The following is a 16,893-nucleotide window of genomic DNA, read 5'->3' as shown; positions in this document are numbered from 1 at the left end:
TGCAATCCTGTCAGATCAGTGCCATTTCTCTAAGTAAGAATAAGACTAACACCGCCAAATAGATATCAGGAAGAGAATCCATTAAGCATTATTGAAAGTCGGGGTATCCCCTCCAGCTAAGAAAAGTTATTAGTCTGACAAATGTCAAGTGCTAATCTAGAACTAATGGAATTTAATTTTATGAATTGTTTTCATAAATATTCTAAAACATCTTTAGAGAGACATATTATATAGTTTTAGATCTGAATTCATAAACATATTTTAGTATAGAATATGAATAACTCACTGCTATAATTTTATCTACGCAGAGAAATGATATTTTATTTGTTCATGCCTCAAACCATAGCATCCCAAGCTCCCTGCTTGCCACAAGCCCAGTAAAACACCAGGGAGTGTAGGAGGCGAGCAAGGGGGAGCAGGCAAAGCGCTGCTCTGCAGAATTCATCTGCCTTAGATAATATGAATCAGGAACCATTATTTTATCTCTGTAGTGAAATAGTACTTAGGACTGTCATTTCAGAGGATGCATTGCTTTCTTCTCTCTTGTTAGGGAAGCCAGAGAGAGGAGTGTTGGATTTCCCATGCTCTTCGTGCCAGCCGTCTGCTGTCAGCAAGAGACTTTTTTTCTCTGTTCCCCCTTCCCCCAGAAGAACAACGTTAGGAGGCGGGTTTGCAGAGAGATGAAAAGTACTTCACAAGGCACAGGAAGAGAAAGAAAGAGACTGGAACTCGTTTGTTTGTGTGATTTGGTTTGTTCCTCGGATCACTTTGCAGGGACCGAGCACTCCCTGCCCTGGCTCTGAGCCCTCACAGAGCAGGATCCAAAAACCTGTGCCTGTCTATTTCTGGATTTCTTAATGAGCAAATGACACTGTGTGTATTGTTCCATCACCTTTGCTGTGTGCAGCATGCATTCCTAACACACACGGCAGAAGTCAGGGTCTGTGTCTTCCACTCTGAGGCTGGAGGCAGCAGCAGACGTGTCCAGCAGAGAAGCCACAGCACCGGGCATCTGGGGTCCAAATGCCAGCCCCTGCTTGCCTCCTACTTCAAAGTGTGTGCTGCAAGAGGGCAGCATCCCCCGCAAAGCTCTTCTTCATACAAGTTACACACCCTACCTTTCCCTCAGTCCACAGGCTACCACTGAGAAGGTGATAAAGACAGCATAAGTGATAAAGGAGCGAGCACTCTGTCTCCTTTCCTTATTCTCCAATTAGTTGTAACTTTGCTTTAGCTCCGGTTTTGCCCCTGAGCCCCCTGTCCCTGGGTGGGGGTGGCTGTGCAAGGGGTGTGGGGCTGATGGTGTCCCCTACCTGGTGTCATCTTTCCCTCATTTCAGCCTTTTGGTTATGCCTATAGGTCTCCTTCAAAGCCCCTGGGTGCAGGAAGCATTTCTGAACATAGCATTTGGCAGGAATTAGCACTTAGTGAGGGGAAAAAAGCCCATATCTTATAATAACCTTTCCCAGGCAGTTGTTAGATCCTTATGAAAGAGACTTTTAGGTGCTCTACAATGCAGCAAGGTATTTCAGCAGTAAATGAGATAATGCTGACCTGAATTTATTCCCCAATATAAGGGTGATTTGGAGAATCATCAAGGTAACAAGTTCCAGCTCTTCATCATCCTACGAACTTCAGTGCGATGCTGTTTTGGCACGGTGACATTTGTGACCAGCATTGGTGCCTTGTCCTCAGACACATTTCTTGTTCAGGTCTCCATTTGGCTTTCATGCCTGTCATCAGAAAAACAAGACCTTTTACCTATGGCAGGTTAGCCTGCATTTTCTCAAGGGAAGAACATGTTATTTTATAACTCCATCAGCTGCTTTCTGCCTATTTCCCACTTAATTGTGCAGTCTTTTTACACGTGGACAGGGACAGAACAAATATCACTATTATTAGCAGAGACAGTTTCTGCCATTTTGCTCTACCTCATTAGATGGGAACAACCACACTTGTGACAACAAAAAGGATTAAGTGCTGAAAGTTCAAAAAATTACACTTTCTAAAAAGGAAAATAACTGTGACAATGACCTTCTTTAACAGCTAAAGAAGCCTTTAACAACTAAAGAAGCCCTGGCTGCCCAGGGCTTGGAGTGCAACCATGGGTACAAAAGGTGAGGGGCACCCCACCACAGTAGAGGTGGAATACATTTTCCCATGCTGCTTGTTGTCTTTATTTCCACATCTTCCACTGCCAGATCACAAACAAGAGATGGAAAAAAAGTAATTAAAAAAAAAAAAAAAAAAAAAAAAGGGCCAATCAGAACAATTTTCACCCATAACTTCCCAAACCAAGAGATCTGCAGAGCAGCTATTCCAGGGAGCGGCTGCAGCTGCTCCGCTCCCCTCCGCTGTCAAATACAAGTGGACACTTGCACCAGAACAGATCTTCTATGAAAATTTTGATTTTGAGTTAATCAGCTTCTTCCTCCCTCCCAAAAACCCCAGCTAAACCACTTCAGGTCACACTCACTTTTCCAGGCCAGTTTTTAAGAGTCAACTACTCTGCTCGCAGCAGCTTTCTGCAGCTCCTGACACATCAACTCAGTAGTGGAGCAGGAGCAGAGGGGCATTGCCTCACATCTCCTCGTGCATAAAAGCTGTTGACTCCCAAAGCGTTAACTTTACAGAGACTTACATGGTTGAATACTCCTGCTGACAGAGATATTACTTCTGTCTATCACAGTGGAAACCTGTCCAACGAAATTTCTTATCTGTCACCCAGATGTAAGCTGAAACTTCTCCGGGATGCACTGGTTATCTGTCTCAGAGTAAAAGGGTGAGTGCCACGTTGGGAAGTGATTTGTATAGATCGCTGGGTTTTAATGATAAGTGTAAAGTACTTCACCTCTTCAGGGGTGTCAGTGAAGAAATCGAGAGCTTAACATGATCTCCTTGGAAAGCAATTTGTGTTGCAATTACAAAATACCGGGGTGTGTGTCACGGAGAGCTCGTGGATTGCAGAGCTTTAATTCACAATTTACGGGTGGCAGGGCATTATGCCATAACTGACATCCTTGGGACGTGCAGCGTGTTCAGTGGCAACTTCCACATGTGGAAATAAATTAAAGAACTTTCTCTAGCAAAAACGTCTGCCTTTGCCTAGGTGCTTTACTCACTGCATGCCCAGCTTTGTAGATAATCAAAGTAGCAAGGAATGAGTAACAGCTACATCAGTTTGCTGCGCAGTTAGTTAGCACGGCATCAGTGAAAGCTCAAAGATCACCTCCACATTAATGACATTAACGAACCTGGTCATGAGAAGCATCACCCCTCTGACCCCTTTCTTTTTTTTTTTTTTTTTTTTTTTTAAAATCAGGGAGTGGCAGAGGTACAACAGGAATGGTCTTAACATTTTAAAATCTTTTTTTTATCTTTAGACAAAAGAAATATAACCACTGTAAATATATTTTAAACTCTATTTTAAAACATATTAGGAAACTTATTTAAGTATTATATAAGTAAATCAACTGGTTTTTCTTTATCTCTATCTGTTTTATATTGCCTGGCAAATCATCTGGACCATATTCTTTAACAATAGTTATAAAACCTAACAGAGGAGGAAAATAGGCTTATTGCAGTACAAGTTACAACAGCAGATGAATTCACTTTAGACATACAACAGAGATTTTTTTTCCCCATTCTTCCAGGAAAACTACTTTTTGGCTCATCATTCTGAGTCAGAAAAAGAATGATAAAAAATAAATACAAAGCAGGAAATCCAGGTTATTTCTCACTGAGGAAGAACCACATTTGAAATCCAAGAACTCTGCAGAGATCCTGCTCCGTCCCTGCAGGTACAGCCCAGGGGGCAGGGGCATGGCAGAGCCCAGAACTCAAACTGGGTGAAGACGACCAGCCCTGCACTCCCTTGTGCCTGGGAGCCACCACTGCAAGAAAGCTGGCCTGACCAGAGAAGAAAATGATATTATTCGCTATGTCCAGAATTTTATTTTATTTTATCATTTTATTTTATGTTTATACCTTGCATGACCATGAGCTTTAAGGAAAACAACTGCAAAAAACAGAGGGCAGCATCCCCTTGCTCCCAGCCACACCCTGCTACATCTCATGGCACTGCCCATCTGATTTTTCAATGCGGTAGCTCTAAGGACAGGCTATTTCCAAAAACTTAGAATTATTTGGAAAGAACTTAGTCTATCATGTCAATTATTAATATCAAAAAAATTAGTTACCTCAGGAGCATGGTGATTGGCCTGATCTTAAACCACAAGTGGGATCGATTTTCATTATGAAAGTATCTGACACTGAAGCTTGGAGGTGAGCAGTGAGTTTTACATTCTGTGAACTGGTCAACAGAAATTGCCCACATAATGCCTTATGAAATAATTAAGGACATGCTATATAATCACCGCATTAAATTCCTAAACTGGCTCTGACATTACTTGAAGTTCAGCAGGAAAACTAATAAAAGTCTCGGAGAGGTTATTTTTCCTGTGCTGTCAGCACATTGCTAGTTAATGACTTCTAGAGCAGGTCAACTGAAAAGGGGTTTCTTTCACACTTATATGTTACTATCATGATTTTATTTCCTTTGTCAGCTATTATTTCTACACTCCAGAAGCCGTGAACATGATTTTTGATTTATTTATTGTGGAAAATGATTATTTTCTCTTCACAATGCAGCTGATTCTGAGAAGTTATTCTTTTTTTTATGACTGCATAGTCCCATCTAATATCTCAAACACCACAGCAAAGGAAAGCTGCTTTATAATTACGAAAGCTGCATATATTGCTGTTTGACTTGGCAGCCTTTATTAAATCTGCTTTTTATCTCAGACGTGTGAACCTGAGAAGTGCCTGTATGTGAGCAGCATCTGCAGGGCTGTGGCCGCTCTGCTGTGTTAAAAAAGTCAAGACCGAACTTATTTTTTGACAGGGTCACCATGGGAAAGGTCTGAAACAAAGCTTTATTTGTCTCCAGCTCAACCCTTATGATCACATAGCTTACTTCAGGACCACGCGTGGCTGCTTTAGAGTTTGGCAGCAAGTTACCCAACAGAGTCGAGGAACATCAGTGGAGAAAGAGTCGTCAGTGCAGGTTATGTGGTTAAGCTCCCCCCCCCAAAAAAAAAAGAGGCTAGACACCTTAGAAGGGAGAGCCTGTGGTTCTGATCCCCTTTGCACACACTAGGTAAAAACAACTTTGATTGCTTTAATGACTTCAGCTCTCAATTTAGCAAGCAAGGGCATCGTTCCTCAGCAAGCATCACAGCCCAGTACCGCCAGCTGTCCTACTGCTGTCCAAGGCATTATTAGCAACCTAAGCTCTAGTTCTAAAAGGGGTTAAAAACCACCATCGCTAAAGATGCAGTCACTACAGCAACTCTAAAAAGAGGTGGCCAAAGCAAGCCGCACGCTGTCCCAGATATTAATCCATACAGGGCTATGTTTCCCTTCAAGAAACCTGAACAAATTTGAAATGAACTTTCAATGAAATTTTAATACTTATGTATTTTCCACACACAAGTGATGGCAGAATTTGGATCACTGTCTATACTTTTAAAAGCAAAGCTTTGAATAATGAATGGAAGGTGGGAATTAAAGAGTTGTCTTCTCTGGCAGGAAATGGAGTTGGACTCTTGTTCTTTTAGTTTCCTCATCATTAGCTTTATAACCAGCTTCTCACTATTTCATGAATATTAGAAGAATATGACAGTGAAATATATTGTAATTGAAAGAATATTAATTAAGGTTCATCTCATATTCTATGGCTCTCTGTAATACCATCTGAAAAAGAGTCATTATACAAAGCTAGAAAGTCATGCTTTATTCAGGACAGTGTTATCTTTTTAAGCAGATGTGAAGTTATTAATTTAAAACAGTAAAACAGTTCAAAACCTGTATTCTTCATTGTTTCAGATATTAAGAAAAGCTGTTACTTACTTAAGCGGTCAAGATTTTACTTGATTAATTTTCTTTTCAGAGAACAGGAACTGTGGGTTCTTCATGATTATAACTTTCCTCCTAACAAATCAATGCAGAGAGCAGGACAAGTAAATTATACCCAGAACAGCCACAGTACGAACTGGCGACAAGCACCCAGCATAATTCATTCCCTTTATTGTTCCTGATACTTTGCATTACAACATATCAGTTTTCTCATGCCAGAAACAATGCACGCTTTACTGCAAATGAATGCTACCACAGAAGTTGCATAATTTATTCCTTCTATTTCTCTTTGCTCATAAATGCCAACTTAAATACTCCAGGGATCATCCTTTCAAATAAGTTATCACGTCGCTTTCCAGACCCATAGCTATAGACAAAAATTGCCCCTCAAGAGTTTTATGACCTTATGGAAGTGAATCTTTTTTTTTTTTTTTTTTTTTGGGAGGGGGGGAGGGTTTTTTTTTTTTTTTTTTTTTTTAAATCTGCTTAACAGAAAATGCTGTCCTTAGTCACAAGCCTATTGAAAAGATACTCATGGCTCCATTATGGTTTTAAGGAGCGATATAGAAAAATATATCTACGTTTCTGCAGTAATAGAGTAGTTATCTATGAAAAGCTGATAGTGAGTCACCATTCTGAGTCTGATTACCACATACAAGAGACTTTAAAATAACCAATATAAAGATGAATTAGTGATAATATTGTTCTTTCTGAACAATAGTTCAATTTGCTAGAAATTCAGCTGGGCACAGAGCTCTCTGTGGAAGACAGACCTTTAAGATTCAGCAGTCATCACTGTTCATATCACTCAGAAAAGCTGTTACTTACTTAAGCAGTCAAGATTTTACTTGATTAATTTTCTTTTTAGAGAGCAGGAACTGTGGGTTCTTCATGCTTGCAACTTTCCTCCGAACAAATCAATGCAGAGAGCAGGACAAGTAAATTATATCTAGAACAGCCATTGTGTGAACCCACCCACAAAAATAAATAAATAAAAATAATAAAAATAAAAAATGAAAACCACAACTTTTTTCTAAGAAAGCTTTGAAAGCAAGTTTCTATTAATTGAACTGCCTCCAGGCTCCAGGTTAGCTTTTACAAATAAAGGGAAATAAATTCATCAGAAAAATTGTCCCAATTCTGAGGGGTTCCTTGACCCCTCAGATACAAAAAGGGGATACAAACCTGAACAGACTTTTTTGTTTTGTTTTCCTATTAAAAAGTAAGTAGATTAAAAGAAAAAAAAAAAACAAAAAAAAAAAAAAACCAAAGCAATAAATTTGCAGCTAATCCACTGCCTACTACTCACATATCTTGGGGATCTCACAGGCTCACATTATGAATAAAGTCTATTTCAAAACTATCCAAGTTTTGAAATAACAAATATTGTCACACCGTTTATTTCTTTTTTTTTCTATGCTATGATTTGGTATAAATTAGAAGTATAACATTTGGTTGAAAACATTATTTTTAAACCTTTATTGTAGGGTTAGAATTAGTGTGAGTCTGTTCTTAAACTCTGCATGCAACACTTAATTAGCAGTGGAAATTTATTTGTTTGACAGGAAACCTTCCACTGAACTAAGGCGATGAGCAAGTTTTCTTCTACAGGCTGCAAGTTCACTTTGATGCTAATTCTGGTTATATTCTTGGAATGAATGATCATGAATTAATGGCCTATTAACTGAATAAATAAGCCTGGGTTTGCTAGCCTATGAATAAATATCGCAGCCTGCAGTGCCATCACCACCATCCCAGGTCTGACACAGTCCATTGAGTGCTGTCAGGGCTGAAGGACCTTGGGAACACCGAACTACTGCACCCTGGTGATTTATTTCCTCTGTTCTCCCACTCTAAATGGTTCCAACCCCACCCAAACTTGTTGCAAGATGTCTGAAGCCCTACATCTTATTTTACCAACCTGTGGGTGTGGCTTCCCTTACTCTTCTATCCACTTTTACTTATGTCTACCTGAAAAACTTTTGGGCTTCAAATTAATGGGAACAACCACTGCAAAGAGAGAAGAACAGGAAGATAACACAGTCAAACACTACTAATTAATGTGGTGTGTCCCCTCCCCCCTATTGTAAAAATATTGTTAAAGTCATGCTTACACTACCAACTACACATTGCAGCTGTACTGATTTCTGTCCCTCCTGTAGTTAACTTTTTTGTTTTGTTTTCAGTAAAGTTCTCCTCTGATGGAAACATGAATGAGTCTGTTCAAGGACTCGTCCACTTTTACAAGGAAGTTAACATCACAAAACCATCAATCTTTGCTGTATTCCCAGTTTTATTGCAATTCTCAGCTGCACAAAAGGAAAGCAATCAGGCTGACAATTTCTCTATGATCAGATCACAATTCTTTTAGTTTTTCTTCCCTTTCTGAACAGCAATTCAACCTGCTTCATTTCCTCACTTACCTTTAGATGTTTTTTCTTCTAAATAATTTATCGCTTGCATGAAGAAGGGTCAAAACACTAAACCAACATTCAAAAATAATAGCCTCTTAGCTAGTTTTAAAGTTATTCTTTAATTAAAATGGAGAAACTGGAAAAGTGTCTTGAAAACCCATCACGATTCTTATATGATTCCATATAGCTATAATTACCATCCACTTTACCAGGCAAGCCCTGAAAGCAATGATCAAGTCTTAAACGCCTGAAGTTAAAGTTCAATTACAGCAGATGAAGGGAATGCTGATAATCGGCCAGCTGATTAAGATCCATATAATTTGGCAGTGCCCGGTGCCTGGATGTGCTGAGCAGAGCCAGACCCAATGTTCAGGACAGCACCGTGGCCCCGAGCCCCACTCACAACACCGAGGGAACACGGCCAGGAACCACGGTACCACGGGATGGGGCACGGGAAGCCAGGCAGAAAGAAGTTGTTTTGAGGGACACAAGGGCTGCTGGTAGCTCTGCATGGTCTGTGGGTAGTGAGCAAGTAATTAGCGCTTAGAACAATGCAAAAATTTTATGAATATATACACAGAAATGAATTTGTCCCTTATACAGAACAGAACTGGGATAGCTTCACACTGAACACTTCCTGAAGGCGTTGTTTTCCCTTCAATCTCTATCAGCTCTGAGATGCCAAGGGATGGACACCGCTGCTTCTTCTCTTGCTACTAACTGTCAAGAGAAAATCCTAAGGGAGAAATCTGATAAAGCATCCACTCTCATTTTGCAAATGAAAGGTTAAGATGGATTGCCAGGTATTGTACCTTCAGAAGTACTGAAATCTCCTAAAGCAACCCCCAAACACAGAGAGCCTTCACGCTCTGCTGTTCCAACATGCAAATTAATGGCGGGGAAACATTACCGAGCCTATTTTTAGTGCTTTAGGACAGCACTTGCTGGAAGCTCACCACAGAGACACAGCTGCTAAACACTTCTCAGGCAGGGTTTTAGGAGGAGGACGGGCAGTTTGGGAAGATAGTTTCATCCCAAGTAGAACTAGCAATTTTCTCTTGTTCTAGCTTTCTTGCTGCCTCCAAAGCCAGTAAAATTAAGCTGGCAAAAGCACTAATTGCACCACCACCTTGCAGACACCTATAAGGAAAGGGGGAAATGGCAGGGACCAGCATCCCACTGAGAAAGAGGAGAATATGGCCCAGCTGCAACAGGGGGATGGAGGGAGGGCACATTGGAAAGAATTCACTTCACTGGGCACCCACAGGGGGTCGAGTGGCTCTGGGCAGCCCCTCAGGCAGCTGGTGAGGGTGGGTGCTGGCCATGGAAAAAGGCAGAGTTACAGGACTGCCCTCAGAAATTAACTCTGCTGGGTTAATGCTGAAGTGCCAGCCAGTGCTCGGGGCAGCTTGGTGAGGTAGGGCACAATAAACCTGGTGTCGAGCAGACCTGATGATGATGACAATAGAGATCATCAAAATAATATGCTCACTTCTGCTCTCGGCTTTGTCTGGATGATCTGTGCTGCCTTTGTGGAATCACTGCAGCAGGTTGTAAATGATGTATGAAATGAAAACCCTCTGTTCGGCCACTGCAGAGGGAAACTGCAGACCGGGCTCTTCAGTCACTTTTGAACTGTGCTATTTGCACTGATATTGAGCTCAGACGTGCAAGAAAAGGTCACCGAGCTTGCATGTGCACACAGACAGCAAGCAAACTGCTCCGTGGGATTACACTGAATACAGCAGCACTGTTTAGAAACCAAACTTAGTAAAAGCCTCAGACTGTTTCAGTGCAGTGCAACATTTAGATGACTGATTTTAAGGGAACCTTGGCTCTGAATGGAATTACAAGTTGTCTGCTGGCCACTGCACACGCAGGAATTTTACAGCAAATTGACTGAACGGGACCACCATGACTTCATCAGCACATCTGGTTATACTCCCTGCCTTTAACCAAAAGCATCTTTTCTATCATCTCTGTCCAAAGGGGAATTAAACCTATAACCATCAGGGATGGTTATGAATATTTATTTATTTCTCTAATGAATCCCAGAGGGGGGTCATATTTTCTCTTCTTTTCTTTTTCTCTTCTTATTTCCCTCTCTGTAACTGCAGAAACTGGAAAAATAGGGCGTAGCAAGATGGGCCACAATCTCCTCTGATATTCTTCTAGAGATGTTGGACACCACAGAGCAGTGTTTTCATTTCTTTTGGAATAACAGCATGTATGCATCAGTCTGTGTAAATAACATGCCCAGATTGCAGAGACCTAGGTCAAAGGATTTCATGGCAGCCCCCAAATTAAGGGGCAGAAAACTAGATCCTACACTACGAAGATGTGCTGAAGGACTTCCCATGTGCATTTTGCATGCAGTAAAGGCCAAGCGGCAGAGTGATGACAGCGAGCCACAGGTGACTGCACCTGCTGGGCAGCGCAGCCACCCCAGGGTCCCACCAGCAGGGTTCGGTGCCTTGCAACTCATTGCAAGCCTCAGGAAAAATCATCTTCTGGTTTTATTCTCCACCAAGGGTTTTGTCATGAAATTATGGGACTGGGAAATCAGCCAATTCCCAGGAATAACTGAAGCTCCCTTTAGCTCCCTTGGTGTTTGAGGTAAGCAGCTTGGAAATCAAGCACATATTTCTACCTTGGCTTCCAAATTATAAGCCCCTTTTGCAAATTTAACCCTGAGGGGCAGGAGAAAGCCAGAGGCATGGCTGCTAAGTGCCATGCTGTGCTGCTCCACGGTTTTAAAAAGCATATTCTCATAGCACAGGGACAAAAATCCATGTGACAGTTTGTGATCTACTTCTTACCATAAACTGCATCCATACCCCACGTTCCCACGCCCCCCTCCAAGGCCAACATGAGAGAAGAAAAGATGCAATGCACTTTCATTAGCCAATGCTTTGCCCCTCAGCTCTCAGATTAAAGAAAATCTCAGTCTCTAAAGACATATCATTTAAAGGAATGGAGGCAATTAGGGGGAAACAGAATAAACACTGTTAATGAGGCTATCTAATCACGATGTTGTAGAGACAATAAAGCTCATATTTTTTCGGTTTGGTCAACAGTGAAAAGTTAATAGACCAACACTAAATTATCTTAGTATGCTTCTGAACTATGTCCCATACTATATATAAAATATAATAAACACAAAACATAAATATATAAAATACGTGTATATACATATATATAATAACTAAATAAAAATAATCTATATTATTTTAATTAAGCATGCATATGAATTCTATTGGTGTTGAAGCCAGCTCTCAGTTTAAATCTTGCTCACATTTTGGAAGTATCCTTCCAAGGAAAGAGCTCCTGTTTGCTTGAACCCCGGGAAGGTGATGGAGGTCGGAGGTGCTAATGTGTCTGCCCAGACACATTAGACCCCACAGCCCCCAAACCCCCCCACAGCCACTCTCCAGGCTGGCAACAGTGACAGGAGCTGGGCCAGCTCCATCACACCTGGGGAAGTTTCTGTCATCTACTAAAATCCAAGGGAATTTTTGCTTTATCATGTTTAGTTGCTTCAAATCTCTTTTTTATTCCTTATTAGCACCGACATCATGAACATCAACTGCTTTATGAACATCAGGGAACCTCAAAATTTTAAGGAATATTTCTGATATTCACAACCAACCTTCTGAGATCTTATTTTTTGTTCTGTTTCTCTTTCATTTCCAGACAGATGGTGAACAATTAATACTACTACAGCAGCGACAGTATTTCACTTTCTTCTGTCTTTCCTTCTCCATAATTAATTTACCCAATGCAGCCTGCCACTTCATCATCAATCAATTAGGCAAAAAGGCTTGCCTGTTAATTTAAATACATTGTGATATTTGAAGCATATTTTAAGTTAGCACATCATGGACTATCATACCTACATGAGACTCATTTTCAGGCACTGCATGGACACTTCAGGTGGGCAACCAGCGGTTCCTGAGGTTTGCTCTCAGACTGGCCGCAGATACTTTCCCATACAGAGGTCCCCTACACAGCTGGCTGAAGCTCTGATCGAGCCAGCCACATCCAAATCTCCTTATTTCATAGGAGCAGAAGAATTAATGAACACATTCCTGATCACAACCCCCCGGGTGGAATGAGGAGTCTCCCGGAGATGCTCAGGCAGCAGCAGACCTGCGGCAGCAGCTGCTCAGCTCAGCACCACCCTGTGGCTCTCCCACCTCTGCTGTTTGTGGCTGATAAACCCGCTGTGGACAAACATTCACCAGGGAGGAGGGAAAGCCTTCCGAATTTCAGCCTTCAGTGAGATGTTGTACTCTGAAACAAAAGCATTTCTTGTCCCTCCAGTACATTTACCCTGCCTAATGAATAACTGGGTATTCTTATTACCTATATAAATATTTAATCTCTTACAAATCCCTGTGAGCCTTTACATTCAGTAATGTTGGTATTACTGCCCTGCACTGGCTAACAGAGGCTTATACAAGAAACAAAGGGCTTTATTAATTGGGCTGTCTAATTAGGCGGCGTGGTCTTCATTTTTCTATCCAGCAAGACTTGATGGCCCGTTCACAATCTTCTCTGAAAAGAAACTCAAAAGGTGGATTTTTTTCTTAAAATCCACACCTGGTTTGGAAGCTGTGTCGATTCATCCAGACCCAGTGGCACCCACGCAGGCCCTGCAAGCAGTTTCTGCACCGTGCCCTTCTGGCCCCAGCACACGGTGTGCACAGCAATGCTTTGCTGGGCAGTGGAGAGGGTGAAGGGGGGATAAAGTGGGGCTGCAGCCACACAAGGGGAGCAGCAGGTGGGATCCTGCCTCTGAACCGTCCTGGCACCGCTTTAAACCACGTGTCCAGAAGCACGGTGCTACTGTGGTGCTGCTGCACCACCCGCTGCTGCCAGCCACCCGAGGTTTAGATTAGCAAGAAGCAACGTGTGCTTAAGGGCTCAGCAAAGCCCAAACCTTAACACAGCTACAACTGGTTGTTCGGATTTCATCTCCAGCAGCTCTGATATTTGAAGAACCTGGCACCAGAGCTGCTCTCAGAGATGTCCCTGTGAAGACACGTTCACCCCCCTCCCCTCCCCACCAGTGCAGGAGCTCTCAGCAGCAGCCCCTCGGGACCACCGCTCCCCCAAGAGGGTCCCCAGGAGGGAATCGCTGGCAGATCTTTAAAGTAACCTCCAATGTAATTAACTCTCTGGTTGGATTTAATTTTTTAGTCATTGGAATATTTATACACATTATTTATACATGGTAGAGCTGCAGAGCCAGCTGCAGCACAGGGAAACAGCTTCAGCGTGGCTGCTCCTCACATCACATCCCCACGGCTTTGTGAAGAATTACCAGAAAGTCCACAGTCACTGGAAAATCTCCCAGGTGACTTACTGCTTGTGTTCATACCAGTCAAGCAAAACACGTAACAAAATTTTGCAAAAATATCTTATTTACGGTCACACTATAAACACTAAGGAACCTCTTCAGGACAAAAAAATCCATCTTCCTGCAAAGCAACATTTAATTTTGTTTGCAAAGGCAGTAGTCCAGAAAAGTAAATGAAAAGTTGCATTTTCTCTAGTCCTGAAACAAGATCAGCTACCCCTCCTTGTAAAAGCTGGCTGCATACAGCCAACATCCACCCAACCTGTTGCGCTCTCTTCCCTCCATTTAATAAAACTATCTTCCTCTATAAATGTTCAGCAGTGAGTGCACTTCAGCAGTCAATATGTAATTACTTGCAAACAAAACATCATTTTTATGATGCCAACAGAAAGAAAAAATCAAAGTGTGATTTTAAGACCAATTAAAGAGATACAAAAAATTACCAGGAGTTTTTTTTTCCTTTTTTTTTTTTTTTTTATTTAATATAAGTCCATTCTAATAAAATGCATCAGCTTTAAATGGTCTGTCACTATAGAAAATTATGTAGTTCATAAACCCAGTGTTGGAAAGTCATCTATATGAACCCAAGCACCACGTTCTCCCCAATACTATTTAGATAGAATTGATCAGGAATTACAAAATCATCCTTGATATATAAATACAGGAAAATTATAGCAGAAAAGAATGCGCAAATACCTTATTTGTAAAATGCACTCTAAAATACTGAAATACTGCAGATGGTGACAGCAGTGTCACAAAACTATCCAAGTTTTGGAAGGCTGCTCAGTGGTGTGGAAAACAAACCCTACGAGGGGTTTGAAGCCCTGATGGGGTTCAGGAGAAGCACCACAGGGCAGTGGTATCCGCAGGGCACCAAGGACCTCACCACGAACCAGTCACTGCTCCTCTACTGCCTCTCTCCTCTTGCCTCCACACCGCCCCAGGTCCCTCTTCTGGCCACATGCTTTGCACAGTAGGTTGAGGGTTTTACAAAGCCTCTTCTTGCTTCCCAAAATGTGTTAAGTCCTAGCCCTGGCACATGGTTCTTCCTTCACTTCCTTTCCCCAGTTTCATTTCTGTGCTTTCCATCATTTGACCCATCACCCCGACTGATCATGCCTTCCTTGATGTTTTTCACACGAACATAATTCTTTTCCCCTCCTGTGTCTCTGAATCACTTTTAGCCTTCTCTCGCTCATTCACTTCTTCCTTTCCTCCACTCATCAATAACTTCCTTATCAGACAAAACCAGAGACTTGTTAAGCTTCCACCATGACTTATTGTGTTTGCAAGAACAAGAAATCCCGTTCACAAACAACTGTCTCACCCCCTGTGCTCTGAGCAGTTTGATCCAAAGACTTCATCGGTGCATGGACCCGTGCTGCTTGTGCTGAAGAGCATTATTTATTAGAAAGAAAACCTCATCGGAATCCATCTCTGGAAAATCGTCACAAACTTTTTCTCTCTATTTTTTTTTCTGGGCACACTTACGGACATCAAAAACATTTCACGCATGACAGTTCCAAAACCTGTGTACTGAACTTGCACTTGATGCTGTTAGCTGCTGTTTTTAAACCATAGTCTGGTATAGATTGAGTAATCCTTCCTCAGGCGGGGATTGCGTTACTTCTCCAACCACTGCCCCGTGTCTCCCGACTACAGAAAATCAATTGCTCTCCTGTGCTCAGCTGTTCAATTAAGCTGCACCACGCTGGGAAGCACCACGAGTACATTTGGTCTACAGCAAATGCGCACACACACAGGAGCTGCGCTCTTGATAAGAAGGGGCTGGTGTGTGGTTTGAAGGCACAGGAGAAGTGCTTATTGCTAAAATCTGCCATTCTCTTTGAAGTTGCTTTTATCACCTTGTGATCCTCATGAAAGAGCCGCGCGCACATTCTGGGAAACCCTGCATTTTCCTTTTTGTTTGCTCCTGATCAGGCCAGAAGCTAGGCTGGTAAAACTAGTAAGTGGGTTTTGTGAAGTGCATTGGAAATTGTGCACTGTAAGAACAAACAAGTCAACACAACCCTACAGGTATGCAAATTGTCAAAAATCTCTCTGTTTTGCAGAGCTGCTGGTCATGCCTGTAGGCAAGGAGATGAAGCTCTCCGTGGCAGCAACCAGGAGGCTTCTGGAGCTTTGATCTGACCCACTGCTGCATGCCTGATGCTCCAAGCACCACTGCTTTCCACACCAGTGTCTGGTGCCTCAGTGTCTGGGCATGAACAAGGCTGGCAAAGCTCACCCATCCTGCTGGAGCCCCCGTGGTGCTCTGTACCCTGCTCAGGCTCCCACAGTGGCCTCTGCTCTGAGCAGCCAGTGGGACATGGGCAGGGCTGCAGAGCTGCTGGGAGCTTGTAGGCGACAGCACCCAGGCTGGGGGAAACGATAAAACAGATATGAACTGGAAGAGCCTCAAGCTGAGCAACAAAATTAGCAGCCACGGAAACGAGTTTGACCTTAGCTTCTCCATAAAGCCCTCACACTTCAAATTGCCCAGAGAAAAGCTGTAAAAATAGCATCGCTTGGTGCTGCACTAAGAGCCCGACGGTCCCTAGAGAAAGTGCCTCAGCCAAATTACCCACCCAAGCAGTCGAGGTAGCTGTGAAATGAGAACCTATACAGGCTGGAAGAGGAAATAAAAAGAAATACTTTGTAATTAAGTCATCTTTCTGAACGCTCCAAACCTCTGCAGAGGTCACAGCATGACCGCATAATTAAAGATCCCATTATAACACACAGCACAGATTATAGCATTGCTTAATTCATAAGTGTCTGTTTAGTAACCTTAACACCTATCTTAGCATAGCTGCTTATGAAATATCAGCATAAGTGGAAACCCAGTAAGTGGAATGTTATTCCAGAATTGCCATTTGCAGTGGGAACCTGAATTTGACTGCAGCACCCAAGGCCCTTCCTAAATTCCTGTGCTGTCAGGACAGGAGGGCACGCACCTGACGTTTGTATTCACCCTGCTCATGCCACAGACCCATCACCAGCACCGTAAAGGCTCTTTCAAGAATTTTGTGCTTGTCACTGTTTACAGACCGGAGTAGGAGAAAGGTCATTCAGCCTACATCACTCTAGGAAAACCGACTTACAGATAAAATATTTTGTCTTGCTCCTGGAGGTCATTTAGTGGCACGAGGAACATTGCTCACTTTGCACGCCGTTGCTTTTGGAGCAGCTGCCTTGCAG

This window comes from Netta rufina (assembly GCF_964035555.1).
Source record: "Netta rufina genome assembly, chromosome: 7".
In the NCBI taxonomy this organism is placed as follows: domain Eukaryota; kingdom Metazoa; phylum Chordata; class Aves; order Anseriformes; family Anatidae; genus Netta; species Netta rufina.
Note: the sequence above shows the minus strand (reverse complement) of the source record.